We start from the raw sequence: 9,437 nt of genomic DNA on the forward strand, positions 1-9,437 counted from the left end.
GCAGCTTCTGTTTTTGCGGTTTGCAGTTGAAACTTGGCACTTGCTGCTGTTCCGCCTGTGGTCTGCAGCAGCTCACAAGTAAAAAGGTGAAGAGATCGAGATAACAGATAGTGAAGAGCTCAAATTAGCTGCTGCAATGGCTGATGGCAGAGGATAAAACCAGCAGAATTTACATACTGCCTAGAATAATCTTGTTTTTTCAAGGATGAGATGAAAATTATTTATAATTAATAATTTATTATATAACCATTTTTTTTCTTTTCTCATATTACTCTGTTTGGAGTCTCTGAAAAACCTACATTTGGAGGGTCATGTAGCCCCAACACTTCGCCCTACCCCTCTATCTCAACAAGAATTGGGACACCCTACCCCTAGACGTGAATGTGCAAAAAAGGAGGGCTAAGGGCTCAGTGGTAGGGGTGAAGTGTGAAAAGGGATTGGGCCACAGACCATAGACCACCAGACTGGAAGTGTTTATCAGGTCCCCCTAAGACTTTTACCCCCAAAAACAGGTAAAACAACAGTTTCATATGTTTGTATATTGTATGCGTCTGAATATATTTCTTATCTGTAATTGTAAATATTACAGTGTGCTTCCCATATTCATGCCTGGAAGAATCCTGCAATATGATTTCAGTTCTTTGAAAAGGAAAAATGTTATCCTGTTCCTTTTTTAAGAGGCTTAAGTTGGCTTAGTATTCACCAGCCTCGTGTTATACTTTTCCGGTCCACCTTAAGAGATGCAGCAGTTACCTTAAAGGCCGGAATGGAGCCTGACTGCAGCGCCATTTAAGGTGGAACGGAAATTTGAATATGAAACTGGCAAAAAAAGAAGCAAATCTCAAATCTTTTCTTTCCTTGTGTCGTTTATAGTAATCGTTTATTGCATCCCAAATCATGGAGAAACTGTAAACTGCTGTGCAGGGAAACGTTTCGTGAGCAGGACTCGTGCTGAGCAGTGGAAACACACGGAGTCGAAGAGTCGACTCCAAGTATTTCGAATCTTTAGAGGTATTAGCCCAGACTCGAGCCCTACTCACAGATTCGACTCTTTTGGAATCGACTCCCAGTCAGTTAGCTGCTCAGTTAACGTGTTCAAGCGAGCGTTAAAGTGGTGGCCACTGAAGACTAAAGACGAAGTAAAAAAAACCCAAAAGCCTAAGCTGAAGAGAAGGAGAAACATATGGTTCCCACAGAATATGGACTTACTTTCCTACAGAATGTGGCCTATTCCTTTAACGTTAGTCAAGTACAGACCTGGCTGCTGTGTGGTTGTAACACTTTGCCTACCTTTTTGGCAGTTTGATAGCATCTGTGGTTCTGGTATAGCACTGTGGGGATCTGTTTCAGCGGAAATGGTTGTTTGCTGTTGTTGTGTAGGGCAGTTGGGCCTAGAGTACTTGTGGGTGACTACAGAAGTTGTGTGGTACGTGCCCTACTGAGCTGGTATAAAGCATTCATGATCATAAACACTCTTATTAGCTACACCTGTTCAGTTACTTGTTAACACAAATAGCTAACCAGCCAATCACATGGCCACAAAAATCAGTCCAATGAAAGAGTTTTTCTGACTCAACTTCATTACAGGATGAAGTCTGAGGCCTCAAGGCCAATTAGACTTTTAACTCCACAAACAGGCCTCTGAATCTCCCCCTCTATTTAAAGTCATAGCCCCACCCTAATCAGACTGGGCTAAACCATAGCTAAGAGCAAGTGGGTTAACAGGGGATACAATGACAATCTAAGTCTATTAATACAGACATCATTGTCATTAACATACATGCTGGCATGTCATTTGACTATTCACTCATATTACGGGTAAATATATTCTGAATTGTATATGTTTTATATTGTTCTTTCTCTCCCACAGGTAACTCGATTTCAGGCCCCCCACCTCCCCTTTAGTTATCTGAGGACCCTTCGGTTGCTGTAAAAGAGGAAGCTGGATGCGCTGCCTTTCCTAAAGCAACAGGGCCAGAGAGAACCACAGATCAACAAGTCAGTACGCATATGTGCACATTTCTACTTTAAAATCTCTGAAGTCTATACAAATTGTCCCAAAATAGCCTTGGTGATGGGGCAGACCTACTGACTTCTTCACACCCAAAACATACTCCTAACACTAAACCTGGTACTCATCCTGGTTCTTAATCTAACCCCTTATCTTTACCTCAACCCAAAACCTAGCCCTAACCCTGGTCAGTGTTAGGTCTGGCTAAGGAAACCTAATTATCTGATTTTCATCAGGTAGTTTTCTTTCTTCAACAGTTTGAACATCTGTAAAATTGGACAAATTCTGCTGTGTCCCACGTTGTCATAACATCAGGCCGTTATCTGCTGCCAACAGCAGTGCAGTCCTTACCCTACCTCTTCCAGCACCCCTGCCCTAAGCTAATACAAACCCATAGTAAGACTGTGTCATCATCAGTCAGAATGCTGCTGAACATAAACCCTTCACTATAAAGCATGTGTCCGCTCACACAGTCCAGCAGGTACAGCTTCTACTCAATGAAGACAATTTAACTTGAGTCAAGATCAGAAAGCAGAGATGAACAAAGATGAGGAAAAACTTCACAGCAAACTTAATAACCTAAACTTAGTCATTCTAGGCATGAATAATTACAGCCACGTGACTTTGGATGGGTAATAAAAATCACATTCTCCTACATCAGGGACAGAGTCTTACTTTTTCCATCTTTTGGCCGCAGCTAAAGCTTAAATTTCAAGCAGTCTTGAGGCAGTGGCGCATAGCAGCAAGCCTTTAATAAGACTGCTGTGTATAATGTTGACATGAAATGTTAGCATGTTAACAGTTGTGAAGGGTAGGACTTTACAGTCTCTCACATTTGCTGTTAATTGCCATGGGTTGTTTTCTTTTATATAAGCTTAACTTTATCTGCACCTCTGAGCATTAATGGTACCATCACAGATGTGCAAGTGACCCATGCTTTACCAGCTAAAACTCCCCTGTACTGGTCCAGATGCTGACTTTTGAATTTTGCTAATTGAGATGATTCTTTTCTATCTGTTGCCCAAAAAAACACAATGTCCATGCTTTCCATAAACGCTTTGAAAGGTGAACTCATTGGACCACAACACAGGTTTCCACTTTGAACAGTACAGTATAACGAAACACTACTGGGCTACTTCTCCAGTGCAGTAATAAAAGGTGCACAGTAGACAGTGCAAAGACAAAAGACAGTAAAAGACAAGACAAAATGTGCATAGTCAGTAGGTACAGGTGTCGAACATAGACAAAATGTGCATAGGCAAGGTTATAGCAGGTGCATTGGACGTATAGACAGTGCATAGTCAGATATTCAAGTGTATTAGATATATAGACAGAAATGCGCTGGTGAATTGCAGTAAATGCAGAAGTACTAGTGGTGTAAACAGTGATCTGTATATAAAGTGTACAGTGCAGGTAGAGAGTAGCAGCATAATGTTCAGGTAACATCTTAAGCAGTTACAGTATAAATATATAAATATACTAGAAATAAGGCTTAGTCAGAGATGAAGTGCGCAGCATACAGTCCTCTGAGCTGGTGGAGCTCAGTGTGTAGTGTGCTGGGTGGTCAGGCTGATGAGTAACTGACTGTAGTCATGATTCCTGAATTCCTTGTATTATGAAATGTTGTTCTTAAAGAGTTGGACTGTTCGCTCATGCAGTTTTTCACAAACACTAACAAGGTAAAATGTTAAACGTCTTTCTTGTTCTTTGTGCTTTTTTCGGTTAGATACTTGTTTTTATTTGCATTTTACTTTACTTGCATAAAATATAATTGGGCTTATATTTTATGGGCAATATATTACGCATATAATGTTCATTATTTCCCTAAAAAAAACAACTAAAACTGAAAAGCAGCATCACGGTGTACCAATGCATTGCACACCTTTGGGTCATAAAGTGCAGCGTTTCATTGGCAGCTCAACATTTCATGGACATTCCCTGAAATGGCATAAACTTCCAGTAAGTGTAACTTCATAAAACTAAAGAATAACTCAGCATTGCTTTCCATTTAGTCACTGCATATTACACATTAGGATTTAGTGACTAAGAATTCAAGGAGTTGACCATGCAGTGTTGCTTCTGCTTTCGCACAGTTAATACCAAAAAGACTGGGGAGGCCTGAGACGGTAACTTCAGATTGCATTTGTCCAATAACTGCAGACATAAAACATTTTCACACTTCTCTTTGATAGCAGACTAGGTTAGTTTCCTTTTGAATAAATTATTCCTGTCAAGGAGGTTATTTTCATTTTCTCTTTAGCTTAATTAGTCTGTACTGAAATAGGTCATGGTTCAAATGGTATTTCCCAATATAAGGGCACTCATCAATCTATTAAAACAAACTTCCACTTGTCACTTGCTTCAGTGCTTTTAGTTTAGAACAGCACTGTTAGGGATTATGTTTCTGTGTATTTGCAGTTGGTGAAAAAATCACATTTATAATGAGTAAAGTAGTCCAAATTAAATGGTGGGTTTAGTAAAAGTTTGATTAGGGGCTGTGTGAAATATATACATAACATGTAATAAATAGCATGAACTGATGTATGAACCCGTTGTCTGTTGCTGTACCAGCTTCTTTTTTACGCTGACCAAAAGGATTTCCCCCTCAAACCCATTCAGCAGCGCAGTGCATTGTAGCTCCATTTGGCTTTATAATAGTCTTCAGAGCCAGTTTCCTGCTTTTTTTCAAATTGATTGAATTTATTTGATGATGAAAAATACACATAATGTTGCACAGCAGCTGCTGCTCACAGTTTAAATCCCTGAAGATTAAAGTACAATAAAGCCCTAAAACTTATTTCCATTGTTGTCCTCTTCATATAAAACACACAAATTGAACATCACAGACCAGCAAATGCAAACAGCACAAGACACACTGAGATGATACACAACAGGGTGGCTTTCCTAAGTAAAACATTTGTTATGTACTCTGTATTTAAAACTAAAGCCTTGCTTGCTTACACACTGATGGAAAACCATCCTTTTAAACCCAGTTTAAGTTAAGGGATACTTTTTAATCCCACAAACATTTAATTTGATTAACTTCTTTTAAATCTTTAGTTTTAATTGTTTTTTAAATGTTTTTAATTTACATAAATTTTATTTTATTTACATTAATTACATTTTTCTGTATTTTTTCATTTGGAAAGCACTTTGAATGACCGTTGTGTATGAAAGGTGCTATATAAATAAACTTGCCTTGCCTTGCCTTGCCTTTGGGGCAGAAAGTTAAGGAAACTTTCTGCTGAAGTTACGAACTTTGTTCCAAAGCAGGACGTTTGTTCCAAAGCAGGACGTTTGTTTCAAAGCAGAGCTGCAGAATGAGCTCAAGCATCTCTAACCATAGAAAAGTAAATTGGATCTCTCCCTTCCACTGTTAACCAGTTCAGCTGTCTAAAATAAGTACATTCAAAATGTGGGTGTCATTTAAAATGACCCATGACAGTATATTTTGAGCTTTTTGTAATTTGTGAGTTTCTCGGTCAAACCAGTATAGCAGGGGGTGATACTGCGCTAGAACTTTGGCCAATATTTGAAAAATGTACATCCAAAAAGCAGCTTTCCCAGCTGTGAATATTTAGCTTTTTGATTTATTTTAGCAAGGGTTTCAAAGCCATACCTTCACCTGATGTAGAACTATCTAATCCAATTTTCCATCTAAATCCAAGATACTTTACACTTGTTTTTGTGGTAATGATATCTTCCTCTACTTTTTTACAATTAGGCCCAATTATTTACTGGTCTTTATTTTAGAACCAAAAACAAGAGCCTTTGTTTTTCAAGGTAATCTGTTATCTGATATTCTGATTCTGATCTGATTTTCAATAACTGCTTTATTCTTATGAGACACCCGAAGACCAGAATCATCTGCATATAAGAAGATTCTACATGTACAGACTGATTTTAGATCATTGACATATTATTATTATTATTATTATTATTATTATAAGCTGTATCTGTAAATTCTGTAAATCCCACAAAACCATCCCACAGGATTTTCTTTCATCTGCATCACTTCTCATGAGGTCAGTTAGGTAGAGCAGGCATGTATCTGCGGAATGGGGTTTTTGAAAACATGATAGTTTATATGAGAAACTAGTTTTTGCAATGCATTCATGTAACTGTTCTTGTATGAATTTTTCCCATCACCTTTGATAATGCATGAATAATTGAGAGGTCGTTCCTGACCCACTGCCATGGTAGCTAGGTAGCATTATAGGAAAAAGAGCACAAAGAAAACAAAATGAAAGATTCGTAACTAGCATGCCGGTTATCTGGCTTGTGATTGGATAAGACCTCTTTGCTCTCACTAGTTATGGTCAAAGTCACCATGAAATCAAAGACACTCACACATATTGCTATTTATGTGAAAATGCTGTAAATCAGTGTCTTTTGGTGTACATCATAAACTGGCATATTTGCACCACTGGTCTAGTTCTGTGGGGACGTCCCCGACACTGTAACTGGAAGAACAAACGAATAAGGTGTACCTGCTTACCTGCCAACATGTAGTGCATGCATGGCACCTGGCAGGAAGCCTAGCCTTAGTATCTGCAGCAGCTGATTAATCTTTTAAAGAAACATCAAAATGCCTGTTCTGCCACCACCAACAGACAAACAAATCAAAAGAATGACTAAAAAACGAGCATCGCCTATGTAGGGCAAACGCGTGTGGATTACCAAAGCCAGAGGGAGCAGAAAGGAGTTGAATGATGCTAACCTTGCCCTATTATATATTGATGGAAGAGGCTGTGTTTCATTGCCCTTTGAGTTGCTAACCATTTAGATCAGCCACGTTCCACCAAAACCAAGTATAACTTGCTGTTAACTTTATTGGCCAACTCAAATGTGAAGCGCATAGGATCAGTCATGGGCAACCTCCAGTGGAAAACAAGCTTTTTGACTAAAGGGATTTCCATCCTCGCCCCTTGTCATCTACAGTAAGCCTGCTCGGAACTGAACCCGACACTTGCTTTACAGCTTGGTCAACATGTGAGACATTTTTTTCTGGTAGAACTCAGCAGTGTATCTCACATAGAACAGATCTTCCTGTAAAAGATCTAAACACATGTTCTGTAGAAGGTAGTTCACTGACTGTTAGAAGTAACGCACACTGCATCATCCTGACTGTTCGTACAGGCTGGTTTATCATGTTGGTTTAACACATCTTTGTTGAGCATAGCGGTGTGAGAAGTGAGAGGGTGTGGTGTGGTCAGGGCAGAGCCGGTTACGTGTGGTCCAGATGTTACAGTAAATTTCGCTTTGCATTCTTCAAACTGAGGTTTTAAAAAAATGCACACAGTGCTCTGCAAAAATGAGCAAGACCTGGTAGACACCAAATCCCCTCATCAGATAAACGGCACTCAAAGCTTTTGTATTTCAGAGAGAGGAGAAAATCAAGCCGCTTCAGATCTGAAAACATCCACAGGAGTTTCTGTCCAGCCTTCCACTGTGAGAAGACCACTCAGTGCTGTGGGTCTGAAAGGACGTGTAGCTGATCGAGAAGAACCTCACTGAGAAAGTCACTGAGAGTCAGACACACCAAACAAAGAAGCTGAACGATGGACTGACCACCCCAGAGTCCAGACCTCAACACCACTGAATGGGTTTGGGAAGACTTGGATTTATGAGAAGCAGAACGTTAGAACTGTGGAAAAATATCCGTGCAGGGAAGCTGTAACACTTACTGAACAGGGTCATCGTTAGCAGTTAAACATTCAAGAAAACCAACCTATGTGCATGTATTATGAAAAGTCTGTATTAATAAAAGCTAAAAGTTGGAGTAGTGATGAAGTATGGTGGTTGCTAGCTTGCTCAGAGTTCATGCTATTGGCAACTGGGAAGCTACAGCTAATAAGCTATCAAAACATGGGAAGCTTAGCTGAGAATGCTTATATTAAGCTCATATACAGACGGAAATTTAGTGGTGAATATGTATGTGAAAAAATGTTTCTGTGTTAAGCTTTAATAACATTTTAAAACAGAATTTCATCGCTTGGTAACACATTGAATCGCTCATGTGTTGAAACCTCTGTGTTCTGCGGTGGCCGAGAGGAAGAGCAGTTGGGGAAAAGAGTCACACCCATTATAGTGTTGCTGTTCTTTTTGGACACCACACAGGAGATTCATAGATAAGAGGCTCATCTCCAAAAACTGAACTGAAACGCGCAGCACACACAAATACATTTACACTGAAACAAGGTTTTAACTACCTAAGTAGCAGCATATTGGACTGGTGACCAACTTATGTTTGTGTGTGTGTGTGTGTGTGTATATATATATATATATATATATATTACACAATATTACACAATAATTATATTGTATACATGTGTGTATGTATGTGTATATATATCTCACTGCTGTTGGGGGGAAAAAACCTTGTATCTCCATTTTTTCCAGTTTTTGATGTAATGTAATTATGTCAGTTTCCCTTTACAATCTGTGTAAATTTCATGATGATTGGACCAAAAGAAACAGCCCAAAATTACTGGGGGGGTAAAAATCCGGTTCTATTGACTTTCATTAAAGTAGAACATGTTTTTTTTCTTCTCCTGTAAAGTTACCATTTTGGAGATACGAGGTTTTGTTCCGACAATTATATATGATGCATATATAAATATAAATAATTTGTGTGTGTTATATGTTTGTGTGTGTATAAATATATGGCTGTCACATTGTGGATGACGCATTTTGTTACCTTTTTAATACGACCTGTATTGTCTTAACCCGGCGTGCAGATCTAAAAGAGATGTGCTCTATGCTTTTGTATTGAACAGTGAAGCCAGACAAAAAGTTTGATAAGTGAATGCATCATTTTTTGAGAGGGTGGTCTGTCTGCCATGAGAATGTCTAAGTAGAAGAAGTCGGACTGCATTTCTCAGAAGTCTCTGATTGCTAATGACAGAGTAACGGAACAGGGCATGAGTCATGGAAACCCTCCTCCTCTTCATGCACGAGTAATATGGAAGGGAAATGAGACACTAAATTACACACACTTCTTTTTGCAGAGTAACTTTATTGCTTAAGAGCAGCAGTGCTTACAGTCAAAGTGAGATCAGCCTTTGAAACTGGGGCATAACAGTGTACAAATAATAATTCACCCTGTGACCGGGGCCGTAAACTACATTAAAGCCCAAACCAGGGATGTGGGAAAGTGGTTTAAGTTGGGGCGCTGAAATTTGAACCTGTGTCTAAGTGAGTAGGGCTGCTAGTCGAGTCAAATTGTGTGTTCTAAGCTTGACTGGCTAATAAAAGGAGTAATTCTACAGCTCCACAAACAAGTGCATTAGTGATTATATTTTAAAGTGTTTGTTAGTAATAAAAAGAAAATAATTCATATTCTTTAATTGCTTTCCATGTACATCTAAATCTAAATCCACAAAAAACAAGTGACCGCGCCGTCTCTAAAAACTGGACCAAGCAG

The 9,437-nt window shown here is 39.0% G+C and overlaps 1 long non-coding RNA gene across 1 annotated transcript; it reads left to right on the forward strand.

The window, feature by feature from the left end:
- Positions 1-367: 367 nt before the first annotated feature.
- Positions 368-7,433, forward strand: LOC108434952. The gene is made up of 3 exons (XR_001858409.2): positions 368-512; positions 1,871-1,998; positions 7,395-7,433. It is a non-coding gene; the product is annotated as an uncharacterized LOC108434952 (long non-coding RNA).
- The last annotated feature ends 2,004 nt before the right edge of the window (positions 7,434-9,437 follow it).

The sequence above is a fragment of the Pygocentrus nattereri genome, chromosome 24, assembly GCF_015220715.1.
Source record: "Pygocentrus nattereri isolate fPygNat1 chromosome 24, fPygNat1.pri, whole genome shotgun sequence".
Classification (NCBI taxonomy): Eukaryota; Metazoa; Chordata; class Actinopteri; order Characiformes; family Serrasalmidae; genus Pygocentrus; species Pygocentrus nattereri.